Source organism: Salvelinus alpinus, chromosome 22 (assembly GCF_045679555.1).
Source record: "Salvelinus alpinus chromosome 22, SLU_Salpinus.1, whole genome shotgun sequence".
Classification (NCBI taxonomy): Eukaryota; Metazoa; Chordata; class Actinopteri; order Salmoniformes; family Salmonidae; genus Salvelinus; species Salvelinus alpinus.
The window spans coordinates 17,880,836-17,895,156 of NC_092107.1; the positions used below are offsets into that span (position 1 = coordinate 17,880,836).

A 14,321-nucleotide genomic window follows, 5' to 3' on the forward strand; every position below is an offset into this window, starting at 1 on the left:
TGCCCTGGCTCCTCTCCGGGCCCCCAGCACAGAGCAGGTCAAACCTTTCCTGCATTCCTTTCTTAGCAGGCACTCCATATCACAGACCCTGGGTGGCGGGAGGTCTACTCAGATCATACTATCTGCAGAAGCAGGGCTGAGAGACAAGGGAGCCTACCAATTCATTACTCAAACGGCCTGGAAGTACTAGGAAGTTGAGAGGCTATAGTGTAAATGTGTGTGTGTGTGTGTGTGTGTGTGGGGGGGGGTGATCATGTTAGGAAAGTTCTTGACACTCAAGCCAACAACTCCATAATGGTCTTGTCATACTTGCTAATTCATCTGAAGCAGCAAGTAAGGAGATGACTAATACGCTGAATAATAAGAAATACGTAGGCTGCAGAGGAGGCTGGTGGGAGGAGCTATAGGAGGATGGGCTCATTGTAATGGCTGGAAAGAAACAAGTCAAACACGTGGTTCCCATGTTTGATATGTGCTATGTAATCCATTCATTACAATGAGCCCATCCTCCTATAGCTCCCCCCATCAGCCTCCACTGGTAGGCTGTGGTTAACAAATCACTCTATTGATCAGCATTTGTTTTTGTTTTATAGCAGTGAAAATAACTCTCCAAAAGGACAAACTCACACATTGTGGTTTGATAAACTTTTGACTACTTGACCTTAGCCGAGGATCGTGCTAATTTCAACTCAATGATGAAATTAAGACGTGCTCACCAAATTCCTCTATTGCGCAGGCCTGTAGAATGTTACATAGCCATCTGACTATTCCTCGAAACGAAACAAACGAAATCCCATATTAACAAACATTGCTGAAGAACTACAAAAACAGTCAGACTTAACTCGACCTCTGAATGCAAAGAGATTGGTTACAAAACGACAGAAAATCTATAGGTCCTAATAGCCTACAATTCACCAAAATGTGTAAAACTAGACGTGTGTCTAACTACAAGACCGTCTCGAACTTGATAACTGGCAGACAATAAATACAACAGTGACAATTGACAGAGTGGAAAACAGGGAAGGCAAACAAACCGTGGCTGTTTGTCAATATGTCAGAGCCTTTACACCGGTAGAGGAAACCGTTCACAAATTCACTGCTCTATGCGCTGAGCGATATTGGATAGCGTAGTACACGATACCACACGCACTCCAACATAGGAGTGGCCACAATGCGGACTTCACTCATTCTCAGCGAAAGCGCAAATTAATGCCTATTTATTAAGGGACATGTCATCCTATCTGTGTAATTACATTATTGGACGAAATACTTGCTTTTTGTAAGACACTTAGGATATACAATGTTGCATCACAAACAATGATAGGTATGGTGCGCAGTCTATATGAACATTCCATTTTGAAGTTCAAAATTTATGTTCACTGAAAACAGAAAACGCACGAACTCGAGACATGCAACTTCATAGGATTGGAAATTGTAGACTAGATTAAAATAGGTCATAACACTTCGATGGGTAGGCCATAAAAACGTCCTCCCGAAACCATTCGGTTTCTGTAGGAAACAAATATCAAAACATGGTGACGGATTAAAAACGTGCCTTGCACTCCAGCTGCCCCTAACTAGTGGGATACTACTATTGGCATTGTGCCGTAAGCTTTGAAATAAGACTAACTGCCATATAAATAAAATGTCTATAGGATAGTCTCGCCTATAACCTATTACGCAGTAACTAACGAATATTATGCGTCCATAACTCTTTGACATGGGGCCTTGACCGACACTAGTGCAAAATGATCCCTGAATAGGGGGGAAATGACAGATGATGCAACGTAGCCAACAATAAGACCTGATTATATGTGTTATTCGTCAAAAAACATTTACACTTTCTCGGCCCATAACATTGGGCTATTGCGCATGGCATGGGGACACTATTTCCAAATTACTTAAGACATTTTCGCCAATGAATGCTACCTTCTGTCCATTCACATGTAATTGTGAACAAATGAATGAAAAACAATAGAACACTGCCAGTAATTGACACAGATGAAAAACGCGTTGACAATTATCTATTCTAAAAGTACACTTATTGTTGAATTGGGCACATTGATTAAGATTAGAGATGTATTTTACGCAAGAGGGTTAATTCTCCCAGAAGAGCGTGGCCTGGCCTGACCAAGCCCCAGTCCACACAGAAAGATTGCAAACCCGTTTGCTACACATTTTTTTCTTGTCTGAACGAGATTCACTTATTACCCCCACTTCACTCCCAACTACCCATTTAAACCTGGAAAATAACTGTTATACGGAACATTGTTTTCCTTGCCACACCACACCATCATAGTCAATTAACGTAAATTGTTTTCATTTTTGAACCGTTTAACAAAATAAAAGATTGGCTAAATGAATTGGTACATACCATAGCATTCCTCCCTCTTCTCTTGTTCACTCCTTTCTCTCCAATGTTCTCCTTCGCAACTCGCAAAAACAGCACTCCCAACGTCTCGAGAATTTAACAAAGAGGAAATTCTACTCCTCGAACAGTCACATAAATATCTATATTCCCCTTTTGAACACTTGGTATATTTTTTACCCTGAAATCAAGACTCCATTTTCACAAGTAGCCTATTAACTTTTCGGTACCATCTGCATGTGGAGTTCCTCTTCTTGCCTTTGGACACAAAACACCTAAATTATCTCGGAAAATGCAGTAGAACTTCAATTTCTTGTCCCTGGATGTTCGCGTTAGGAAAGAGGGGCGTTGAAAAGACTTGATTCGTTGTGTTTTCCTCTTGGTTCACCACGTTGTTTTGACCAATTGTTATTTCCTTTGTTGTGTCCAATATACAGATATGCCCATACGCGTACACATTATATGCGGTGTTAGTTGATGCGCAGTGCTCAATTGATAATTACAACCCTAAATGTTGTGTTTCCTACGAGTATCGCTTCACAGACTGCCCAAATGTATGACCGTGTGTAAGTGTATTTTTTTCAGCTTCCCAATAATGGCGGCCCGGCCCTTCTCCCGAATATAGCCTCTCCTCCTCCGTCCTATTCCGAGAGAATAGATAGAAAGCTGTAGTCTCGCCCAGTGGCGCATGGACACAATTACAACATGCACATTATGTTTCTAAATACAATAATTCCTTATATTCTCCTAATAATTAGTGAGTCATCATAATTCGTTTTCATTTTTTGCTGTATTAATAATATACTTCAATAAAAATAAACAAAAGGGGGCAATCTGCATTTTCTACATCAATTTTTGGATATACCCATTGATTCTTGAAGAATTTAGCTTATATATATATTTACATTTACATTTAAGTCATTTAGCAGACGCTCTTATCCAGAGCGACTTACAAATTGGTGCATTCACCTTATGATATCCAGTGGAACAACCACTTTACAATAGTGCATCTAACTCTTTTAAGGGGGGGGGTTAGAAGGATTACTTTATCCTATCCTAGGTATTCCTTAAAGAGGTGGGGTTTCAGGTGTCTCCGGAAGGTGGTGATTGACTCCGCTGACCTGGCGTCGTGAGGGAGTTTGTTCCACCATTGGGGTGCCAGAGCAGCGAACAGTTTTGACTGGGCTGAGCGGGAACTGTACTTCCTCAGAGGTAGGGAGGCGAGCAGGCCAGAGGTGGATGAACGCAGTGCCCTTGTTTGGGTGTAGGGCCTGATCAGAGCCTGAAGGTACGGAGGTGCCGTTCCCCTCACAGCTCCGTAGGCAAGCACCATGGTCTTGTAGCGGATGCGAGCTTCAACTGGAAGCCAGTGGAGAGAGCGGAGGAGCGGGGTGACGTGAGAGAACTTAGGAAAGTTGAACACCAGACGGGCTGCGGCGTTCTGGATGAGTTGTAGGGGTTTAATGGCACAGGCAGGGAGCCCAGCCAACAGCGAGTTGCAGTAATCCAGACGGGAGATTACAAGTGCCTGGATTAGGACCTGCGCCGCTTCCTGCGTGAGGCAGGGTCGTACTCTGCGAATGTTGTAGAGCATGAACCTACAGGAACGGGTCACCGCCTTGATGTTAGTTGAGAACGACAGGGTGTTGTCCAGGATCACGCCAAGGTTCTTAGCACTCTGGGAGGAGGACACAATGGAGTTGTCAACCGTGATGGCGAGATCATGGAACGGGCAGTCCTTCCCCGGGAGGAAGAGCAGCTCCGTCTTGCCGAGGTTCAGCTTGAGGTGGTGATCCGTCATCCACACTGATATGTCTGCCAGACATGCAGAGATGCGATTCACCACCTGGTTATCAGAGGGGGGAAAGGAGAAGATTAATTGTGTGTCGTCTGCATAGCAATGATAGGAGAGACCATGTGAGGATATGACAGAGCCAAGTGACTTGGTGTATAGCGAGAATAGGAGAGGGCCTAGAACAGAGCCCTGGGGGACACCAGTGGTGAGAGCACGTGGTGCGGAGACAGATTCTCGCCACGCCACCTGGTAGGAGCGACCTGTCAGGTAGGACGCAATCCAAGCGTGGGCCGCGCCGGAGATGCCCAGCTCGGAGAGGGTGGAGAGGAGGATCTGATGGTTCACAGTATCAAAGGCAGCCGATAGGTCTAGAAGGATGAGAGCAGAGGAGAGAGAGTTAGCTTTAGCAGTGCGGAGCGCCTCCGTGACACAGAGAAGAGCAGTCTCAGTTGAATGACTAGTCTTGAAACCTGACTGATTTGGATCAAGAAGGTCATTCTGAGAGAGATAGCAGGAGAGCTGGCCAAGGACGGCACGTTCAAGAGTTTTGGAGAGAAAAGAAAGAAGGGATACTGGTCTGTAGTTGTTGACATCGGAGGGATCGAGTGTAGGTTTTTTCAGAAGGGGTGCAACTCTCGCTCTCTTGAAGACGGAAGGGACGTAGCCAGCGGTCAAGGATGAGTTGATGAGCGAGGTGAGGTAAGGGAGAAGGTCTCCGGAAATGGTCTGGAGAAGAGAGGAGGGGATAGGGTCAAGCGGGCAGGTTGTTGGGCGGCCGGCCGTCACAAGACGCGAGATTTCATCTGGAGAGAGAGGGGAGAAAGAGGTCAAAGCACAGGGTAGGGCAGTGTGAGCAGAACCAGCGGTGTCGTTTGACTTAGCAAACGAGGATCGGATGTCGTCGACCTTCTTTTCAAAATGGTTGACGAAGTCATCAGCAGAGAGGGAGGAGGGGGGAGGAGGGGGAGGAGGATTCAGGAGGGAGGAGAAGGTGGCAAAGAGCTTCCTAGGGTTAGAGGCAGATGCTTGGAATTTAGAGTGGTAGAAATTGGCTTTAGCAGCAGAGACAGAAGAGGAGAATGTAGAGAGGAGGGAGTGAAAGGATGCCAGGTCCGCAGGGAGGCGAGTTTTCCTCCATTTCCGCTCGGCTGCCCGGAGCCCTGTTCTGTGAGCTCGCAATGAGTCGTCGAGCCACGGAGCAGGAGGGGAGGACTGAGCCGGCCTGGAGGATAGGGGACATAGAGAGTCAAAGGATGCAGAAAGGGAGGAGAGGAGGGTTGAGGAGGCAGAATCAGGAGATAGGTTGGAGAAGGTTTGAGCAGAGGGAAGAGATGATAGGATGGAAGAGGAGAGAGTAGCGGGGGAGAGAGAGCGAAGGTTGGGACGGCGCGATACCATCCGAGTAGGGGCAGTGTGGGAAGTGTTGGATGAGAGCGAGAGGGAAAAGGATACAAGGTAGTGGTCGGAGACTTGGAGGGGAGTTGCAATGAGATTAGTGGAAGAACAGCATCTAGTAAAGATGAGGTCAAGCGTATTGCCTGCCTTGTGAGTAGGGGGGGAAGGTGAGAGGGTGAGGTCAAAAGAGGAGAGGAGTGGAAAGAAGGAGGCAGAGAGGAATGAGTCAAAGGTAGACGTGGGGAGGTTAAAGTCACCCAGAACTGTGAGAGGTGAGCCATCCTCAGGAAAGGAACTTATCAGGGCGTCAAGCTCATTGATGAACTCTCCAAGGGAACCTGGAGGGCGATAAATGATAAGGATGTTAAGCTTGAAAGGGCTGGTAACTGTGACAGCATGGAATTCAAAGGAGGCGATAGACAGATGGGTCAGGGGAGAAAGAGAGAATGTCCACTTGGGAGAGATGAGGATCCCAGTGCCACCACCCCGCTGACCAGAAGCTCTCGGGGTGTGCGAGAACACGTGGGCAGACGAGGAGAGAGCAGTAGGAGTAGCAGTGTTATCAGTGGTAATCCATGTTTCCGTCAGTGCCAAGAAGTCGAGGGACTGGAGGGAAGCATAGGCTGAGATGAACTCTGCCTTGTTGGCCGCAGATCGGCAGTTCCAGAGGCTGCCTGAGACCTGGAACTCCACGTGGGTCGTGCGCGCTGGGACCACCAGGTTAGAGTAGCAGCGGCCACGCGGTGTGAAGCGTTTGTATGGTCTGTGCAGAGAGGAGAGAACAGGGATAGACAGACACATAGTTGACAGGCTACAGAAGAGGCTACGCTAATGCAAAGGAGATTGGAATGACAAGTGGACTACACGTCTCGAATGTTCAGAAAGTTAAGCTTACGTTGCAAAAAATCTTATTGACTAAAATGATATAGTACTGCTGGCTGGTGAAATAGGCTAGCTAGCAGTGGCTGCGTTGTTGACTTTGTTTGAAAGTGTAGCTGGCTAGGTAACCTCTAACTGGCTAGGTAACCTCGACAATTACTCTAGACTACACAATTATCTTGGATACAAAGACGGCTATGTAGCCAGCTAAGATCAAACAAATCAAACTGTTGTACTGTAATGAAATGAAATGTAATACTACCTGTAATACTACCTGTGGAGCAAAGCGGAATGCAACTACTCGCTCCAAACCAAACCGGAAGTGCGTATCGTAGAGGGAGAGGCAATAGAAGTGTTGTTTCTTGTATTATTGTCTTTTGTGTCTTTAGAGGACTGCTTCACCTTAATGTCCCCTTTCCCTTTTCTTCTGTCCTTATTTTGTCCCACTTTGTCCCTTCTTTGTCCCTTCTTCTCTTCTGCCAACTAGACACTCCTTGTTAGCTAGCTAGCTTCTTTCAGGAATGTCCCTAGCAACTGCCTAGCAACAGGTAAACAACTTAGCTAGCTAAGAAAACAGTATAATTTTATGAAAAATTGTTACTTTTTCAAAAGCCTTTCTTCTTTGTTTGCTGCTTGTTTGGTCTCCTATTCAGTTTGCAGTTTTCTTTTGATTTTTTTTCGATGTACTTTACTCTAAAAAAAACATTTAAATTTCAATATTTGTAGGAGCTCATCTTTTCAGCTGCTGCTGCTTAATTCGGAACTCCGAATATATATATAAATGCTTCAGGAGCTCAGTTTAACTGTCAGACCCCATCAGGACGCAAAATATAAGCTTGTTTTACTACAATGTTTGTAAACAAAGTGAATGTAAAACACTATAACTCAAAACGTGGTCAAATTACACCAAGTATACAAAACATTAAGAATACCTGCTCTTTCCTTGACATGATCAGGTGAAAGCGATGATCCCGTATTGATGTCACTTGTTAAATCCACTTCAAACCAGTGTAGATGAAGGGGAGGAGACAGGTTAAAGAAGGATATTTAAACCCTTGAAACGATTGAGGCCTGGATTGTGTATGTGTGCCATTCAAAGGGTGGAAATGTTTAAGTGCCTTTGAATGGGGTACGGTAGTAGGTGCCAGGCACACCAGTTTGTGTCAAGAACTGAAATGCTTCTGGGTTTTTCACGCTCAACAGTTTCCTGTGTGTATCAAAAATGGTCCACGACCCAAAGGACATCCAGCCAACTTGACACAACTGTGGGAAGCATTGAAGTCAACATGGACCAGCCTCCCTGTGGAATGCTTTCGACACCTTGTAGAGTCCATTCCCGATGAATGAAGGCTGTTCTTTGGAGAAAAAGGGAGGGGGGGGGGTGAAACTCAATATTAGGAAGGTGTTCCTAGTGTTGACTATACTCCGTGTATAATTTTGATATCATGGACAGTCAGTCCTTGCATCCATAGCTCTGTCTATGAATTGTAGAGTGGTTACATTTCTCCAGCCACATCCCTCAGCTTTGGCTCAAAACAGGGTATTGGAAAAAAGCTTTGTTATTGTTTCAACTGCTGATTGCCCCTTTAACTGCACATGCCTTTAATTGGTAGAATAATTAGGAAATTAGGTCAATGCAATTTAGGACAAGAAATTAGATGCAACTTGCAAGAACTGGAAAAACACTTCCAGCAAATTTGTATTAAAAAAAATGCATTTTAATAACTCTCCAGGAATTTACCCCAACTCTTGCAGGAGAACACATGTATCCATGTTTGGCAATTATAGATATAAACCATTTTCACAATATCATGTCAGTTATGCATTCACCACAAAAGTAAACTCTGTTAAACAGCATACTTGTATTGCATTTGATGTATCTGATATCAAATGCAACCGATGTCTAACTTACTAGCTTCACTGACATCCGTGCATAAATCATGTATGTACGACACTCACAAATCTTACTTCCCAACATGAACTAATCATATATCTGATCCAGCACACAGGGAGAATGGGAAAGAGAATATTATGATTTAGCCATTCAGAAGTTCTATAAACTCAAAAAGGTTAATCCCAGTCCTCTAGACTTACTCATGAACTGGCTGTTCACTGAATTGTTGGAAATAACTTTTTTCACCTGAGAAGAATTCAGTAGTCCTGATTATAACATGTCAGCTTAAATACTATGGCCTTCCCCAAGAGTATACGACTTGACAATATAAAACCGCAAACACATGGAAGTTAAAGATCGAGATTCCACAGAGAGAGAAATTATGTACTGCGATACTAAATATGATTGTTGTTCTACAATGCCTGATGAAGACCTAAGGGTCGAAACGTTGTTATGAATAAATATCACCTGGGAGCATGAGCAGCAGTGCACGGCATTTCCCTCTCTGTTTTCCATGAGTTGGCCTACAACTCCAGCACCTGAAGAAAGTACCTGGATGTGCTTATGTTCTTCAGCTTTTGTTTTACAACTCAGATGTTTAGTGGCTTGGGGACTTTGTTAGGCATTGAATCTCTCCCTGTGTCTCACACACACAGGTGTATTGCAGTTTCACAGGGACCCCCGCAAGATCCGAGAAAGCCCCCCCAACACCTTACAACCTGCAGTCCGAATCAGGCTGTGACTAACTGATCCTTATGTATTCTTTTGTGTGTTGGATAACTTTCTTTATTGGCAGAACATTTTATCATAATTACTTTGCTAAATAGTCTAAAACAGTCCACATACTAACAGTTACTCTTGATCTGCGTATTTTAAATGTTTTAGGTGAACATCCTCCATTTAAACAAAGTTGAAAGTACAGCATGCCGAGTCAACAAGCTGCTTGCTGTCCAATCATATTAGTCAGTGAGTTCACGGCAATATTTGCATGACCCCAGTCACACTGAGCAAGACTAGCAGGGGTCAAAGTTGTATTCATAATTTGTCCCCGTTTTTCATTTTCTCCTTCACTACTGAACTACTACTGGGATACTCACTGCGACAAGCTGGCCCAGCTATACCGATCTCTCTGACCAAGACCTTTCTGAACGTTGTTTGGTTTTTAACCAGAGTATAAATTGAGGAAATGCTCTGAACTGTTTCATACACTCCTATTCATTTAAAGCCACAACAGCCTTGGAAAACCCATTGGAAAACAAGACAGCAAAGCAGTCTAACGAGAGAAAGAAGCTGCCTTGCTTCTACTTGGTTTCCCCCTTTACTCTCTCTATCCCTTCTCAACTCGCTCTGCAGCTGAAATATTTCTGGGTCCCAGGGGCACACACATTCCTCCCACTCACAGTTGTGCAATCCCTGACAATCACCACCCTCCCCCTTCGGCCTCCCCGGCCTAACGCACAGCACAGAGGAGCTGTCCAAGCTGTCTGGACAATGTTCTGCAGCGGATCGGCTACCCACCAGACCAGTTAACAAACCCAGGGGCCATGATTTTGCAGAAAACAGCCAAAGGGATGTAACATAAATGTCGGACTCTCCTTTCTGTTATTGCTTGGTGTGGGATTGGGAACAAAAGTGTATTCCTTGCCTTTGGTGTGAAAGTCACAGGCTGTGAAAGACAACGTGTGTTTTGTTGTTTTTGCTGAGATTTAGGGTTGTGCCCCAGTCTTCCTGTATAATGGCCTATGTTACACCCTGCAAATAGGCCTTGTGGTTGAAGGCATGATGTCCGAGAGTTTGTAATGTACGTTTCATTTGGGCTGTGGAAAAATGTAAAAGTAGCATGGTTTCTTTCCTCTGGGGTTTAATACGGTGAACAGAAATCAATGATAATGGAATAGGTCAAAATTCTATGAGACATCTTGATTATGGGAGTATGGCTAGACGGTACACTGTCCTGCTCTCAGCACACATATAAGCTGCAGGCTAAAGTCAAATCTAGACTTGGTTTCGTCTTTTGTAAATCGCTCTTCTTTCTCCCCAATGGCCAAACTAACCCTGATTCAGATGACCATCCTACCCATGCTAGATTACGGAGACATCATTTATAGATCGACAGGTGAGGGTGCTCTCGAGCGGATTGATGTTCTTTACCATTCTGCCATCAGAATTGCCACTAATCCTCCTCATAGGACACATCACTGCACTCCTCTGTAAACTGGTCATCTCTGTATACCTGTCACAAGACCCACTGGTTGATGCTTATTTATAAAACCCTCTTAAGCCTCACTCCCCCCTATCTGAGACATCTACTGCAACCCTCATCCCCCCACATACAACACCCGTTGTCCTAGTCACATTCTGTTAAAAGATCCCCAAAGCACACACATCCCTGGGTCGCTCATCTTTTCAGTTTGCTGCAGCCAGCAACTGAAACGAGCTGCAACAAACACTCAAACTGGACAGTTTTATCTCAATCTCTTCATTCAAAGACTCAGTCATGGACACTCTTACTGACAGTTGTGGCTGCTTTGCGTGATGTGTTGTTGTCTCTACCTTCTTGCCCTTTGTGCTGTTGTCGGTGCCCAATAATGTTTGTTCCATATTTTGTGCTGCTACCATGTTGTTGTCATGTTGTGTTGCGCTCATGCTGTGTTGTCATGTGTTGCTGCCTTGTTATGTTGTGGTCTTAGGTATCTTTATGTAGTGTTGTCTCTCGTCGTGATGTGTGTTTTGCCCTTATCTACAGTTGAAGTCAGAAGTTTACATACGACTTAGCCAAATACATTTAAACTCAGTTTCACAATTTCTGACATTTAATCCTAGTAAAAATTCCCTGTATTCAGTCAGTTAGGATCACCACTTTATTTTAAGAATGTGAAATGTCAGAATAATAGTAGAGAATGATTTATTTCAGCTTTCCCAGTGGGTCAGAAGTTTACATACAATCAATTAGTATTTGGTAGCATTGCCTTTAAATTGTTTAACTTCGGTCAAACGTTTCGGGTAGCCTTCCACAAGTTTCCCACAAAAAGTTGGCTGAATTTTGTCTCATTCCTCCTGACAGAGCTGGTGTAACGGAGTCAGGTTTGTAGGCCTCCTTGCTCGCACACGCTTTTTCAGTTCTGCCCACAAATTTTCTTTGGAATTGAGGTGAGGGCTTTGTGATGGCCACTCCAATACCGTGACTTTGTTATCCTTAAGCCATTTTGCAACAACTTGGGAAGTATGCTTGGGGTCATTGTCCATTTGGAAAAACCATTTGCGACCAAGCTTTAACTTCCTGACTGATGTCATGAGACGTTGCTTCAATATAAACACAATTTTCCTACCTCATGATGCCATCTATTTTGTGAAGTGCACAAGTTCCTCCTGCAGCAATGCATCCCCACAACATGATGCTGCCACACCCGTGCTTCACGGGTGGGATGGTGTTCTTCGGCTTGCAAGCATCCCCCTTTTTCCTTCAAACATAACAATGGTCATTATGGCCAAACAGTTCTATTTTTGTTTCATCAGACCAGAGGACATTTCTCCAAAAAGTCTGATCTTTGTCCCTCTGTGCAGTTGCAAACTGTAGTCTGGCTTTTTTATGGCTTTTTTTTATTTGGATCAGTGGCTTCTCCTTGCCGAGCGGCCTTTCAGGTTATGTCGATATAGGACTCATTTTACTGTGGATATAGATTATTTTGTACTTTTTTCCTCCAGCATCCTCACAAGGTCCTTTGCACTTGTTCTGGGATTGATTTGCACTTTTCGGCACCAAAGTACGTTCGTCTCCTTCCTGAGCGGTATGACGGCTGCGTGGTCCCATGGTGTTTATACTTGCATACTATTGTTTGTACAGATGAACGTGGTACCTTCAGGCATTTGGAAATTGCTCCCAAGGATGAACTAGACTTGTGGAGGTCTACAATCTTTTTTCAGAGGTCTTGGCTGATTTCTTTTGATTTTCCCATGATGTCAAGCAAAGCGGCACTGAGTTTGAAGGTAGGCCTTGAAATACATCCACAGGTACACCTCCAATTGACTCAAATGATGTCAATTAGCCTATCAGAAGCTTCTAAAGCCATGACATAATTTTCTGAAATTTTCCAAGCTGTTTAAAGGCACAGTCAACATAGTGTATGTAAACTTCTGACCCACTGGAATTGTGATACAGTGAATTATAAGTGAAATAATCTGTCTGTAAACAATTGTTGGAAGAATGACTTGTGTCATGCACAAAGTAGATGTCCTAACCGACTTGCCAAAACTATAGTTTGTTTACAAGAAATTTGTGGAGTGGTTGAAAAACGAGTTTTAATGACTCCAACCTAAGTATATGTAAACTTCATATATACAATTATTTTATTATATATATTTTTTATTTATTTATCCCAGACCTTTTGGTAGGCCGTCAGTGTAAATAAGAATTTGTTTTTAGGTAAAATATCTGGCTCTTTTTTTCCTTTTCATAATCAAGCACAGTGGTATGTTGTAGCCTATATTTATTTTAGATAATTGGATTCCTCATTGCAACTCACAAAAACCATAGCACTTTACTTAACTAGGCAAGTCAGTTAAGAACAAATTCTTATTTACCCTGGGCCAATTGTGTGTCCCAATCACGGCCAGATGTGATTCAGCCTGGATTCGAACCAGTGACGCCTCTTGCACTGAGATGCAGTGCCTTAGACAGCTGCGCCACTCGGGAGCCCCCACTTAGCTTTAAGTGATACTTTATCAACATACTTGAAGTGATGTCAACAAAATGTATTAAGCGTGCATTCGTAAATTCACTCTGGCTATCTACTCTCATTTCAGAGCGCTCTCGTCTGTGTGTCAGAACGCAGAATTATTGATGAATTTAGGAAAGCTCAACACCAGTTGAACAACCAGTTGAACATGGCCGGTGTCAGTAAACGTCAGCCAATAAAAAGCGTAATTAAATTGTTGCCAGCAGCAGTTAGTCACCAACGCTCTGGATAACATGAAAACAGCCTAACCAGCTCTGTTGGGGCGAATAAAATGGTCACAGTGAGGTGTTCTCTCATTTGTGTCTGGGAGTAGCTAGCCAACGTTAGCCAGTTAGCTTGGGTGCCGTTGTGAGGTCAGAACGCTCTGATCAACCCTACTCCTCGACCGGTTCGTCCAGTGTGCGCTCTGAACACACTCTGGCACTCCAGATTGAATTTAGGAACACATCCTAAGTGATCATGCCAGAGAAGCCGGTATTTGGAGGATATATTGGCACGGGTGTTGTTAGGCCCGAGACGAAGAAACGTGCCAATATATCTTCCAAACACTGGCTTCGAGGGCATTATTACTTTTACACAAAGGGGTTACCAACATATTCAAATAATGATTGCAATATTTCCATTAAAAACGTTATTTTGACGAATTTATTAATACTGTTTAATCCTTCCACAATATATAGTCCCGACACAAATCAAGGGTTGCTACCCAAGCCAGCTGGTCGTTCGTTCTGTTGGTTCGGTTGCCAGAGAAGTCTCTTTGTTCTGCATCTATGGATACGACCCAGTCGTTCATTCTGAATGTTCCATTGCAATACTGGCTGGCAACGTTCTTAACCCTTGCTTGTTAGCTAGCCAACTACGGCTAATTTACGGTCACGGCAAAAAGTGCAGCAAAGTAGCCACATTTGTTTAAGCTCTTTTTTTAGTGACATTTATTTGGATACATCCATAACAATGAGCGAATGAGGCGTGATTTCGACTGGCATAGAAAATGTGCTCAATCGTCAGGATACTATTGTTCAGAGGAGCTCGCCAACAACACAGCTAACACAATCACTTCAAACTGAAGCTTGAAAGACTGCAAAGGACCTGCACTTCGTTTAGTTGTACCTTTTTTCAATTTATATTTATTTGTTTATATCCATAAAAACGATGCCAGCTGAGAAACGCTGCCTGCTTAAATCCCGAAACGTTCATTACTGTGTTGCAAATGTCGGAGACAGACTGCAAGGTTTATACAAATCTCCCCTGTTG

At 43.8% G+C, this 14,321-nt stretch overlaps 1 protein-coding gene across 1 annotated transcript in view; it reads right to left on the reverse strand.

The window, feature by feature from the left end:
• LOC139549154 (rho GTPase-activating protein 35-like) overlaps window positions 1-3,059 on the reverse strand; it is a 94,996-nt gene extending 91,937 nt beyond the window's left edge. Inside the window, exon 1 of the mRNA XM_071359315.1 lies at window positions 2,375-3,059. The gene's annotated coding sequence lies outside the window, so the exon portion shown is untranslated. The remainder of the gene's footprint in view (window positions 1-2,374) is intronic.
• Window positions 3,060-14,321: the final 11,262 nt, after the last annotated feature.